General features: G+C 44.6%; 1 protein-coding gene across 3 annotated transcripts in view; it reads right to left on the bottom strand.

The window, feature by feature from the left end:
- The window catches only part of LOC135505932 (calcipressin-2-like), a 125,749-nt gene that overhangs the window by 104,309 nt on the left and 6,575 nt on the right, over window positions 1-14,865 (bottom strand). The gene's annotated exons all lie outside the window — the stretch shown is intronic.

The raw sequence follows: 14,865 nt of genomic DNA, 5'->3' as shown, positions 1-14,865 counted from the left end.
ACTAGAATCTGAAGTCAAGTGTCTACTGATGATCTGGTGCTTCTGTCACCAACCAAGGAGAGCCTGCAGCAGCACCTAGATCTTCTGCACAGATTCTGCCATACCTGGGCCCTGACAGTAAATCTCAGTAAGACAAAAATAATGATGTTCCAAAAAAGATCCAGATGCCAGGACCACAAATACAAATTCCATCTAAATACCGTTGCCCTAGAGTACACACAAAACTATACCTACCTCGGCCTAAACATCAGCGCCACAGGTCACTTCCACAAAGCTGTGAACGACCTGAGAGAAAAGGCAAGAAGGGCATTCCATGCCATCAAAAGGAACATAAAATTCGACATACCAATTAGGATCTGGCAAAAAACACTTGAGTCAGTTATAGAACCCATTGCCCTTTATGGTTGTGAGGTCTGGGGTCCGCTCACCAACCAAGAATTCACAAAATGGGACAAACACCAAATTGAGACTCAGCATGAAGAATTCTGCAAAACATATCCTCTGAGGACAACATAATACACCAAATAATGCATGCAGAGCAGAATTAGGCCGATACCCACTAATGATCAAAATCCAGAAAAGAGCCGTTCAATTCTACAACCACCTAAAAGGAAGCGATTCCCAAACCTTCCGTAACAAAGCTATCAGTGATGTACTTATTAAGTAATGTACTTATTAAAGATCAGGTGGCCTGTCTGTATTTCCAGACGGAAAAGAGGTAGATAAATTAGCTTGGACAAACTGACAAGAAAATAAAACGAAACAACCTCACAAAACATTTGATTTATCGAGCCGGCAGAAAGCTTTTGGATAAACACAAAAGGAATTGCTCTGGGTTGTCAAGACTCGTAAAGCATTTGTGCGACGTGGAAAAATAAACTGGAATAAAATCAAGCGGAGGCTGCTGAGCTTTCAAGAGTTTACAGATGAGGCAGGGCTGAAGACAAAGTAAATGCTAAATGGGTGTTTATTCATGTCCCAGCGCTCATGTAACTCTGAAAACATCCCTGTGTGTGTGTGCGTGCGTGTGTGTGTGTGTGTCTGACGTACTATATTACACTGCCCCAAGTTCCCACAGATAAATACAGTGAACATCATCAACCTAACTGATGCAGCAAACTGTGGTATCACTCAATATTTTTCTCGAGGCTATAGGCCTACATCAAGACTTATAGATAAGAAACAGAACACCAACTTTTGCCCAAATCCTCCATTGACACCAATACGTGAGTTTTAAACTGTCTTAAGTCACTATACATGCAAATCAAGACATCAGACTTGCATAAAGAACTTTTCCTTTCAAGGCAGAATGGTGACGTTATTCTCTCTCTCTGTCTCTCTCTGCAGAACAGGCAGAGAACCCATCCAACAGAAAGGAGTGGGGAGGAAATGCTAAATGTATGTCTGCCAGACTGGCCAGATCACACAGAGCTAAATGTAAGTCTGCCAGCCTGGCCAGATAACACAAAGCTAAATGTAAGTCTGCCAGCCTGGCCAGATCACACAAAGCTAAATGTAAGTCTGCCAGCCTGGCCAGATCACACAAAGCTAAATGTAAGTCTGCCAGCCTGGCCAGATAACACAGAGCTAAATGTAAGTCTGCCAGCCTGGCCAGATCACACAAAGCTAAATGTAAGTCTGCCAGCCTGGCCAGATAACACAAAGCTAAATGTAAGTCTGCCAGCCTGGCCAGATCACACAAAGCTAAATGTAAGTCTGCCAGCCTGGCCAGATAACACAGAGCTAAATGTAAGTCTGCCAGCCTGGCCAGATCACACAAAGCTAAATGTAAGTCTGCCAGCCTGGCCAGATAACACAAAGCTAAATGTAAGTCTGCCAGCCTGGCCAGATAACACAGAGCTAAATGTAAGTCTGCCAGCCTGGCCAGATCACACAGAGCTCAGCCTGGCCAGATCACACAAAGCTAAATATAAGTCTGCCAACCTGGCCAGATAACACAAAGCTAAAGGTAAGTCTGCCAGCCTGGCCAGATAACACAGAGCTAAATGTAAGTCTGCCAGCCTGGCCAGATCACACAAAGCTAAATGTAAGTCTGCCAGCCTGGCCAGATCACACAAAGCTAAATGTAAGTCTGCCAGCCTGGCCAGATAACACAGAGCTAAATGTAAGTCTGCCAGCCTGGCCAGATCACACAGAGCTAAATGTAAGTCTGCCAGCCTGGCCAGATCACACAAAGCTAAATGTAAGTCTGCCAGCCTGGCCAGATAACACAGAGCTAAATGTAAGTCTGCCAGCCTGGCCAGATAACATAAAGCTAAATGTGAATAAGCACAGAAACATATTTAACTGCACTCAATGGCTAAGCTGTTGCGTAGTCACCATGTTTATGCAAGCCTTTGACGCATTCCCTACTAGGAAGTCTGCAGAACCCCTCCATTCTGAGGCTATTTCTGACTTTAGGTCTCAGTTCTGTAGCTAAATATACCCTGGTGCCTGCCTATTACCTGTACCCTTGTCTTACACTGGGCTAACCCACAGAGACTCTATGAGTCATACTGTTGCATCCCCCCAGGGCCTGTCTGCCTGGCTATACTGGACCGGATGTAATGCTACATGAATGAATGGTGTGAGGAACTAGTTTATAACATGCTACTGAGAATGATGTTCCGAACCCAACCTGAGCATGTAAGATGATGTTGCAGGAGATTTCCATAACACTACCATGCTCATCATCACTGTAGTCCAGCTCAATAGGCCTGATTAACCTTGGCTGGATGGATCCGGTCTCTCTCTCTCAGCAGTGACAACAGTGACCAGTTAAAGGCCATTGTAGGGTAAAGTTAAAACAAACGGTCCCTCTGCTACTTCACAGCTAATAAAGGTCTACACTCCACCACAAAGCACAGAGGGCAGGTCAGACCATTGCACTGTACAGTACGTCCTGGTCTCACTCACTCTCACGCACACACGCACACGCACACACACACACACACTCCTCCAGCACAGCTGCATCCAGCTGGTCCCATCAGCCTCTCTCCCTCTCTCCTTCCCAACATTCATCAATTTATAGATTTTCCACTTGTATCCATGTCGGGGGCCTGGAGCCGGATGTGGCAAAGCTCCTCCTCATTGTGATAAGTGACTGGCTGAGCAACAACACAGCCCTTTGAGTTACACAGAGCAGGAACACACTGGACTTAAACAACAAACACTAGTGGAATTCAATTCAATCTGGATCCGAGCCTGAACTTCAAATCAAATCTTTCCCATGGACAAATAAACCACAGAATGGTTTGGGATTGTAAAACCACAGAGCTTTTCGCTAGGTAGACTCCCCTCACAGGTAGAACGACATGGGCTGTCATTTGTAAAGGAATCCAATTGCCTGACCATAGCTACAGAGAGTCCAGCAGAACTACACCCTAGTCTAGTTCCCAGCCGTGTCATACTCTGAAACACAGCGCATCTCCATGTGCACCACAGCGTCTATGTTTTCCCCATGTCTCCCTTTCTATACAGGAGGTCTCAGGGAGTTTCCACAAGACTCTGAGGAACATATATTATCAGCATGACTAAATAGCTTGGCATTAGGACTGAACCACACGTATTTGTCATTCCTTACAAATTGTTATCAGGCGGTTCTATAAAGCCCAGTGCTAAACGGTCTTTCAGGAGGAAGCCATTTTGATCCGGTCTACATGAGCTTACATGATGACAGCATCAGAGCTGTGTTGATCTCTGTGTTTGAGGTGATCAGCTATCTACTGCGAGAGCTACTCAGGTGACCAGTAAAGCAACTCTGCCAACTCTGTTCCAGACAAGCCTGCCACCTGGTGCTCCGGCCCAGAATGCATTCCACAGAGATCTGAAACAGAATGGCATGGCTCCAGAAAGATATGGCATTACAATGTTACAACAACAAGAACATAGCAGGGTTGGGTTGGATAGGCTCACCCCTACCCCCACAGCCTCCCTCCCTCCCCCCATTACCATCCTCCTCTCTTCCCAGCCTGACTGACGGCCCCACAGCGTCTTCCCTGATCCACAGCTGGTAGCCTAAGTGGTTGGAAACTAGGTAGGGGTGTGTGTGTGTGTGTGTGTGTGTGTGTGTGTGTGTGTGTGTGTGTGTGTGTGTGTGTGTGTGTGTGTGTGTGTGTGTGTGTGTGTGTGTGTGTGTGTGTGTGTGTGTGTGTGTGTGCGTGCATTCTTGGGTTCGTGTCTGCATGCGTGCGTGTGCATTTGTGTGCATGCATTCATGTGTCTGTGTATGCCTGTTTGTGCTTCATGCCTGTCAGGGCTGGGGCCCAGCATCTGTGACTGTGCCCCCCAGGGCCCAGAGGCAGCGCCAGTCACCCTGCAGGGCCGGAGTCTGACGATGTGATGACACATAGCAACACCCTGCCATGTGCGTCAGCAGCCAAGAACACATACACATATCTCCTCCTCCCTCTCTTACTCTTCCCACTCTGGCTTGTCTCCATATTTCTCTCATTGTATTTCTCTCATTCTCTGCCTCTAAATATTAAAAAGCTTTGGACAAAAACCGATAGTTCAACTCAAAACAACATTTTACTAAATTGGAGGGGTTTACTGCACAAATCCAATCACAAGAGGTAAGAGGACAATCAATACATATCCTTATCAAAAAGACAATCAATACATATCCTTATCAAAAAGACAATCAATACATATCCTTATCAAAAAGACAATCAATACATATCCTTATCAAAAAGACAGTCAATACATATCCTTATCAAAAAGACAGTCAATACATATCCTTATCAAAAAGACAGTCAATACATATCCTTATCAAAAAGACAGTCAATACATATCCTTATCAAAAAGACAGTCAATACATGTCCTTATCAAAAAGACAGTCAATACATGTCCTTATCAAAAAGACAGTCAATACATATCCTTATCAAAAAGACAGTCAATACATATCCTTATCAAAAAGACAGTCTTATGGAAACTAGTTAGGAGCTGTGAATGGCAGCTCCTCAGAGTCAGTATGTGTGTGTGTATAGTGTGCAGTCGTGCATCAGTGTGTGTGTTAATATGATATACTGTATGTCTGTCTCAGGAAGCTGTTATTCAGGACCTAGGAGAGCTCACACACACACACACACACACACACACACACACACACACACACACACACACACACACACACACACACACACACACACACACACACACACACACACACACAGCTCCCAGAGGTGAAGGTTGTGAGTGCGAGCCACTTCCTGTCGCTGCTCTGTGGAGGTGATTATGGCCTGGCTATCAGCCCTGGGCCAGAGGGATGCTCAGTCACTGGATATTTCCATCTACTTTCCTTCGCACAGGAGCAGGGCAGGAAGCTGCCAGCACACGCACACACACACACACACGCACACACACACACACACACACACACACACACACACACACACACACACACACACACACACACAGCTCCCAGAGGTGAAGGTTGTGAGTGCGAGCCACTTCCTGTCGCTGCTCTGTGGAGGTGATTATGGCCTGGCTATCAGCCCTGGGCCAGAGGGATGCTCAGTCACTGGATATTTCCATCTACTTTCCTTCGCACAGGAGCAGGGCAGGAAGCTGCCAGCACACGCACACACACACACGCACGCACACGCACACGCACACACACATGCACACACACACACACATGTGTGCGTAGACAAGTCTTGGGCGGGCCACTTCGGTCCAAACAGTAGAAAAATGAAAATAATGTTTGGGACAAAAATATATAAACGGATAGAAAGTATGTTGAAGAGATAATGGGCAAAGATAATGCAAGAAATTAGGATTAAAACATCATTGTTCTTTCTCAGCTCCATGGAAAAATGGATAGAATTGCAGGACATTTACTTTAAAACAGCACCCCTGCCAAGACAGGGAGCTCTAAAATGTTCTTGCCCAGGGCATGGACCAAATGCAGCCTGCCGAAAGACCACCACACCCATTACCACAGGCCCACACCCCATCCACAACAACCACCTAAGCCATTTTTTGATCCAGAAGAAACCCTGCTCTTACCCAACAAATACTTCAGAAAACTCTGCCATTTCCTCCACTATCAGCACAATACCATGACTCCATTGCAGCTGAAAACATCTGCTATCTCCAGTCAATACGTTTGAATAATACAATCATTTGGTGGGTGCTTATATTTGTCTACTGGAAAGATTCGATATCATTCCATACTACATCATGAAGCACCCCGTGAAAAGCCTAAAGCCATGAGTAGCTGTGGCAGTCTATAACTGTTATTGATGAGTATGTGTGGTGTGTTTGAGAGCTGTCCCGTATTTGCTTCCCCCGGAAGCATTTGTTGTGGAATCAGCAGCGCGGTGTGACCTTGTGACCTTCGCGTCACAGACATTGCAGGGTATGACAATAACAAGGCGTGCACACACACACACAGCCTGTACATACACACTTTATACCGCAGTAACCGAAGATGGAAAAACCTAGCATTAGAATTATTCTACAACAAGGTAGTAGTAGTACTATGTATGATATTATGGAGAATTGACCAGTTTTGTCTTTTTTGTAAAGTTGATACTAGTTTGGTTGTGATTTATTGTACAAGGGAACATAAGATTATTGTGTCCGGTTTGTGGCAGACCGCATCCAGAATGTGACCTCTATAACAGGTCAGTCTCAACAGATAGAGCCTTGTCACCATCATAAGAAGCATACACATAGCACCTGAGAGGATTCGGATTCAATCACTAGCTGTCTGGTGTTCTTGAGCTTTCATGATAGAGTGAACCAAACAGAATTGTAAAGGTATCTCTCTCTCTCTCTCTACACAGAATTGGTGTTTGCAGTTACTGATGTGTACAAACTATAGACATGGTACAGCAACAGGACTCCTGAGGCTAATAATTAACCAGTGTGTGTGTGTGTGTGTGTGTGTGTGTGTGTGTGTGTGTGTGTGTGTGTGTGTGTGTGTGTGTGTGTGTGTGTGTGTGTGTGTGTGTGTGTGTGTAGCTGCACATCATCCATTGCAACAACATTAGCACAAGCTAGATAATCTTTCAACCCAGAAGACAGACTGCAAGTTGTTCTCAGATAGCACCAGAAATACAATAAAAAACAGATTTGTTATTCAGTTTATTAATGACTTGTTCCCAGGTCATTGAGATAGCTAAGCAAATACAGCAATGTGTTTTTAATTAGAATGATTTGTCATTTCATCAGGAACCAGACTGTCAAGGATGATTTGAGTCAGATCTCTTGTAAGCCTTTTCCCACGGTCACTAAACGCCAACTCTAACACACATCCACTCAAACAGACAGCGTTCTTCATCTACTGTCGTTCATTTGTTCAGCTTGACGACATTTCAGCTCTGTTTTATTTGTTATTAATCTGATTAAAAGTTTGCAGAGAAAGTGTCAGAGACTGTCTGCACGAGATGAATGGGACCCGTACAGGGATTTTATTTTGCTGCCTCAGATAATGACCCATATCAAACAATTGTCTGATATGTCTTCTCAGAGCGTGTTGGGGTGCACTGTGCCCATTGACAGCCAGCGATGAACCCAGAACAGGTTCATTAGAGAGCTCTAATGAGTGATCACTCAAATCAAGCGGTAATATACTAGAATCCTTTTGACCAGGTTTACCTAGAATCGCCCTGGATTGTCAGATACCTATACTGTCACCTGAAGGGTAGAGCAGGGTGTTATGTAACTAATCACGACTGGAGGTTGGATGTTAATGGCTGTCTCTCCTCCCATTACCTGAGGCTAAAGCTTCATGAGTTTTTTCAAGTGTAGGCCTACCGTGTGTGTGTGTGTGTGTGTGTGTGTGTGTGTGTGTGTGTGTGTGTGTGTGTGTGTGTGTGTGTGTGCCTGGGGGATGCGTGAGTGACTTCAGTATAATATGAGTGAATAAGACTATGAGAGAGAGCACAATATGACTGTGCATTCAGCATGAGTGTTAGCTTTAGTGTGTGTGTGTGTGTGTGTGTGTGTGTGTGTGTGTGTGTGTGTGTGTGTGTGTGTGTGTGTGTGTGTGTGTGTGTGTGTGTGTGTGTGTGTGTGTGTGTGTGTGTGTGAGATGGTGCACAGCGGACCAACATCTATTAGTCCCCAACGTACCAATCAGTCTCTTTAGCTCAGCTCACCACGATGGTCACTCCTATTGTCATACACACGCACACATACACACACCCCTTCCCTCTCTAAATCCCTTCAGCCCCAACACGAAGGTCACTTCTATTACCGTTCAACCGTGTCTCCAGGCAAGAGTGAGCAGCACAGGCTCCCAGAGGAATAAATTACAGCGTCAACAAGGAAGTAAAAAACAAAACAAATGGCACCAGGAGGATCTGCTGTTCACAACAAACAGAGTACGATAAGTGGTTGTGAAAGTATTTCTACTGAACAAAAATATAAATACAACAATTTAAACTAATTTACTGAGTTACAGTTCACATAAGGAAATCAGTCAAATGAAATCAATTCATTAGGCCCTAGCTGTGGGTCAGCCTGGGAGACAGTGTTTCCCCACAAAAAGGCTTTATTACAGACAGAAACACTCCTCAGTTTCATCAGCTGGTCTCAGACGATCCCACAGGTGAAGAAGCAGGATATGGAGGTCCTGGGCTGGCGTGGTTACACGTGGTTTGCAGTTGTGAGGCCGGTTGGACGTACTGCCAGATTCTCTAAAACAATGATGGAGGCGGCTTAAGGAAGAGAAATGAACATTTAGTTCTCTGGCAACAGCTCTGGTGGACATTCCTGCAGTCAGCATGCCAATTGCACGCTCCCTCAAAACTTGAGACATCTGTGGCATTGTGTTGTGTGACAAAACTGCACATTTCAGTATGGCCTTTTATTGTCCCCAGAACAAGGGTGCACCTGTATAATGATCATGCTGTTGAAGCAGCTTCTTGATATACTACACCTGTCAGGTAGATGGATTATCTTGGCAAAGGAGAAATGTTCACAAACAGGGATGTAAATACATTTAGAGAAATAAGCTTTTTGTGTGTAGGGAAAAATTGATGGGATATTTTATTTCAGCTCATGCAACGTGGACCTACACTTTACATGTTGCGTTTATATTTGTGTCCAGTGTAATTAGACGCAATACTTTGTGAATTGTGAAGAAATAAAATAACAAACCATTTTCAGTTAGAAAGCTTGAAGGGAAGGAAAATAAACTTACCTTTCCGATATAACTCTCTCATCCTGGCGAGATGCTATTACCATAATATATTATAGAGAGAGAAAGCGATGAAAAAGGCCCAGCAAACCCTTACAAGCTGGCATCTTTGAAAACCAATTATGCTATATGTTTGCAAATGTCTTCTAAAGGGCATTCTGGACTTTGTTGTCAAAGCAAAGGCTCCTCGTTTTTCTTTAAGGAGATAGGGAGAAGAGAGAGATGGAGACGGAGAGAGAGAAGAAGAGCGAGTCAGAGAGAGTGAGAACTGGAGAGAGAGAGTGGTGTGAGAGAGACAATAAGAGTCTGATCCATTCTCTGAAACTCTGGTGGAGAGATATCTGGAGTAGGGGATTTATTTACAGCCTTGGGTAACAGCACAAACACATCTCACTGCTGCGTCCACCTAATCGATTGACTGAGAATTGCCATCAATAATCCACAGCCTATTAACCCACAGCAGCATAATGTAAAAGATGCTTGACTCATCGCTGTGCAGAGGAGTCCAGCATGAAGGAGAAAATTAAAACCACACAAGAAGATACCTATAGATATAGAAACATATTTATACAGATGTAGGATCTTAATTTGAGCCAGTCTCCCACAGCAGGACAATCTTGCAGCAACAGGAAATATGAATTATTATGTGGATTCTAATTAATGGCCATTTTTGTAGCGATTGAAACATTTTTCGTAAGGGATTTCAAAGTGGAAATTACAAACTTTAGAAGCCTTTTTAAACCTCAAACACTTTACAAGTTTAAAATGTCCTGTGTTGGAAAGTTATCCTGCAACAGGGTGATCAAATTAAGATCCTACATCTGTAGGACCATCAGCAGCTCTTTCCTTCTCCGCATCAGAGAAAATGATGTGAGGAAAGAACTCTGATTCTGCTGCCCAGACAAACACAGATTTCTCCTCAATATCCCAAATCTGCCCCCATTGGTAAAGTAAACACAACGCAGTCTCCTTGCTCTGTCCAAACCCAGCCTTCTATAGTACCTGGTGTAGAAGAGACAGCAATGAGACAGTGATAGCACCATTGTCCTCTAACAGGGACACTTAGAGTAAATATCAACAATGGATTTAATCCAGCAGGCATCTGCAGCCTTGAGGATGAGAAAGCATTGTTTTGTTGGACATGAAGTGAGAAAGCTCAGGCTTGGTGTGGGTGTTGAGAATTCAGCAGGGACAGAGCTGGGACAAAGACACAGAGAAAGAGAGAGAGAGACAGTGAGTGTGAGAGAGAGAGAGAGAGAGAGAGAGAGAGAGAGAGAGAGAGAGAGAGAGAGAGAGAGAAAGACAGTGAGAGAGAGGGAAAGACAGTGAGTGAGAGAGACAGAGAGAGAGAGAGAGAGAGAGAGAGAGACAGAGAGAGAGAGACAGTGAGAGAGACAGTGAGAGAGACAGTGAGAGAAGAGAGAGAGAAAGACAGTGAGAGAGAAAGACAGTGAGAGAGAGAGGAAGACAGTGAGAGAGAGAGGAAGACAGTGAGAGAGAGAGAGAGAGAGAGAGAGAGAGAGACAGTGAGAGAGAGAGAGAGAGAGAAAGAGAGAGAGAGAGAAAGACAGTGAGAGAGAGAGGAAGACAGTGAGAGAGAGAGAGAGAGAGAGAGAGAGAGAGAGAGAGAGAGAGAGAGAGAGAGAGAGAGAGAGACATAAGCAGTGAATGGGAGGACCTAAACCCTTGGCACAAGGCAGGACAAAACCTTTCCGGACCTCAGTCAGTGTCAGAGATGAAACAGGGATTATAGATTTTATTGATCTCATTCAATCACAATGCCTTTGAGTTTTCTAAAAATGGTCTCAACAGCTCCCCTAAAGAGTAGGAAACTTACCCAGTCACTAAGGATGGCCACGCAGGAATTCTATTACAGTGTAGCCATCTTCACATATACAGTATATCGTAACCTTTGAGGTGCTAACTCGGATGGAACTTTGTTGCGTTTGGTCAAATCAGTCTGTAAAACTGCATATTGATAGTAACTCCTGTAACCACAAGCCTTCAAAACAAAAAGCCCAAGTCTCTGTGTGCATCCTCGCTGGCTAACTCAATAAAGTGGAGACGGAGGAATGTTAATGCTTCTCTGCTGCAAACCATCAGCACTCTTTCTGTTCCCGCCACCCCATAAATGTTGTCCAGAGAGCGACCGTCTGATACAGCACTCTTAACACAGTGTCTTGTTACCCAGATACTGTTTCAGCTAATCTCCTTCAACTTTGGCCAACCCTGCAGCAGACAGGATCATAGGGTTGGGGGTCGACACACACAGAGTACTTAGTCTAAGTAAACTATCCATGCGGCGCAAAAGACCGTACTTGTAGCTGGGCGCATAAAAGTGATATGCCCATATAAAGTAGAAACGACGGGTTACATAACCGCTAACCTCAAATTTAGATTCCTTACAATGTTGTCAGGAAACTTGGGATCTTCAGAGAGGAACTGACCGGTCAGGATGTCACCCCTCAAGCTCCAGTTTTCCCCATTAATCAGCTATTTTCTTCCTCTACTTCCTTGTTTCGGACGTTCCATTAATAGCCAACTTCCGTCCTTCCATTAAGGAGGAAACTTTCCATTGGTGTTGCATTTCTGAGCCCTCTCCCTTTCAGCATCCTGGCTGTAATAGTGTATGGGGGCAGAGGACACGCTAGGCTAGGGTCTAGCCAACACATTGCCTTTCAGAGACTCCCCTTCTGATCCAAGGTGTTCTCTCACCCCAGCTAAAGCTGCTATCAGACACTAAAACCTACACAATTGGGTCGTTCCTTTTGAGTAGTGTAACTACTTTTTAAATGTTTATTTCACCTTATTGTAACATTGGCATAAAGAGCACATGTTCACGTGGATAAAAAAACACTTTTTCCCCATCTCAAGCAACAACAAAAAAAAGACTTGAATGAGTCCCAAATAAAGTAACAGGGTTGACCGTAACAGGGTTGATGACTTCATCTTACACCAGCCATAAATCTCCTTGTAACAGGAAAAATTGAAGCTTGTTGTGTGCAACAGGGAACGGCAATTGAATGCAAGCTTCACAAAAAAACAGAAAAAAAGCCTGTCTATCTATGGGTAGACCTGTTCTGCTCGATCCTCTCAGTTTCCCACCAGGAAACTGATAGAAAGTGTAGAACCGGCTCACCTGATTTTACACTGTGATTTGACTATTACATGTTCAATGTTCCTTTATAAATAAATATGTGAAAAAGTTATAGTTTCACCATTTAAAAGGAGAGTTCAGCTCACGTAACAGCGTTGACCTTAAAATGAGGAACAGGTTGTTGTTTTTGGACCGTAAAATGACTAATAACAGGAAATAAATAATAACTTTTAGAAATGACTTTACCGTGATGGTGAAAACATTTTGGGGTTAAGTGGGTTCAAATCTTCCTAGCAGTCACAGAGGGTACACTTGAGACACATCAAAATGCTGAATTATGGCACTTTGTCTTTATTCATATAACAAATTTGATTTATTAGAATTTCCACATGGTCTATAGCACTTTGTTTAATATAACAGGCTTTTAAAATGCAACATTTGTGCACAAATATTGACTTAAAATATCAAAAGGGGTGCAATTTTGTGAAACGACCCACTTACATTCTCAACAGGAACGTGTTGCAGCATTCAAAGGACAAAGAAAATAACCTTATAACTGGCGCAACACGTCAGTCTCCTGAACTCTCCCTGTCAACTGCAATGCCATGTCAGTCAGTCCCCGTCGACCTGGTTATGAATCATACTCAGACTCCTCCACTGTACCTTGACATTTCCAAGCTGACGATCAATACCATCGATTGTGAAAAGGCCCTGAGCAGTGAAGGACTGACTATAGGAAAAGGTCTGTGGCACACAGGTGGAAGGGATTCCATCCTTAAAGCCATTTAGTATTAGTCTTGGAGGTGCTCTGGTTGAAACAGCCTTCAGCTCTACAAGTGGCTGTGTCTCACCCCAAGTCCTGGAAACAGTCTGGAGCCTCAACGGCGAGGACATTCAGAGATAAATCACGTAGTTAGAACTTGGAACTGAGAGGGCCAACAATGACACTCCAAATTCCATTGCAGTCCACTGGGGCTTTAGGACTGACTGATTTTCCATCCCCACTCCCCAGACAGACTGAACTATTAATAGAAACAGGCTAATAACACTACGTAGCTATAAATAGTCATGATTCATTACGGAGGGCTTTCCATCAAGGTAATCTTATCACAGAAACTTGAATTGATTCTGGCCCGGGTCCACAAACAGAAACTACGCTTCACTCATCGTGGCCAACAAGGGTCAGGCAATTTGAGGGCAAAATCAGGAAGAAAAACAGACAGGGAAACATCCAGGTTCTGTTGGACTGATTTCATCCTGGTAGATCAGTCAGCAGAAGCAGAGGTACTGAATGGTGTCTCCTTGTCAGGCTGGTGTTAAGGTTCAGCATGGCTCATTATATAGAGGTACTGAATGGTGTCTCCTTGTCAGGCTGGTGTTAAGGTTCAGCATGGCTCATTATATAGAGGGAAATGGAATGGTGATGCTTATACTGGTTGTCATGGCAGCACATGTATGTTTTATGCATATTGACGTCCCTCAAGTCATGTGATCCCACTCTCCGTAGGGAAGACCTTTAAACAAGTTAACATTCTCAAGACTGCAGGCCCAGACAGATTCCCAGGACATGTACTGAGAGCATGCGCTGACCAGCTGGCAAGTGTCTTCGCTGACATTTTCAACCTCTCCCTGACCCAGTTGGTAATACCTACAGGTTTCAAGCAGACCACCATGTGCCCAAGAATGCCAAGGTAACCTGTGTAAATGACTATCGCCCCATAGCAATCACATCTGTAGCCATGAAATGCTTTGAATGGCTCACATCAACACCATCATCCCAGACCCCCTGAACCCACTCTAATTCACATACCCCCGCCAACAGATCCACAGACGACACAACCTTTTATGCACTCCAGACTTCCCTTTCCCACCTGGACAAAAGGAACACCTACGTGAGATTGCTGTTCACTGACTATAGCTCAGCGTTCAACACCATAAACTAAGGACCCTGGGATTAAACACCTCCCGGTGCAACTGGATCCTGGACTTCCTGACTGGCCGCCCCCAGGTGGTAAGGGTAGGCAACAACACATCCGCCATGCTGACCCTCAACACGGGGGGCCCCTCATGGGTGCGTGCTTAGTTTGCCGACAACAGGAAAGTGGTAGGACTGATCACCGATGAGACAGCCTACAGAGAGGAGGTCAAAGACCTGGCAGTGCGGTGCCAGTACAACAACCTCTTCTTCAACATCAGAAAGACACGGGAGTTTATCGTGGATTAGAGGAAACGGAGGGCCCGAGGACGCCTCCATTCACATCGACCGGGCTGTAGAGAAGCGGGTCAAGAACTGCAAGTTCCTTGGTGTCCACATCACTAAGGACTTGTCATGGTCCAAAACACACCAACACAGTCATGAAGAGGGCACGACAACGCCTCTTCCCCATCAGGAGGCTGAAAACATTTGGCATGGGCCCTCAGATCCTAAAAAAAACGTTCTACAGCTGCACCATTGAGAGCATCTTGACTGGCTACATCACCACCTGGTATGTCAACTGCTTGGAATCTGACCGCAAGGCGCTACAGTGTAGTGTAGAGCATATGGCCCAGTACATTGCCCTTCTTTTTGTTGCACTTACTCTCTTGCACTGGCTCTCTCTTGCACTGGCTCTCTCTT

This window comes from Oncorhynchus masou, chromosome 19, assembly GCF_036934945.1.
Source record: "Oncorhynchus masou masou isolate Uvic2021 chromosome 19, UVic_Omas_1.1, whole genome shotgun sequence".
NCBI lineage: Eukaryota > Metazoa > Chordata > Actinopteri > Salmoniformes > Salmonidae > Oncorhynchus > Oncorhynchus masou.
Note: the sequence above shows the minus strand (reverse complement) of the source record. Positions and strands in the feature narration are given on the sequence as shown.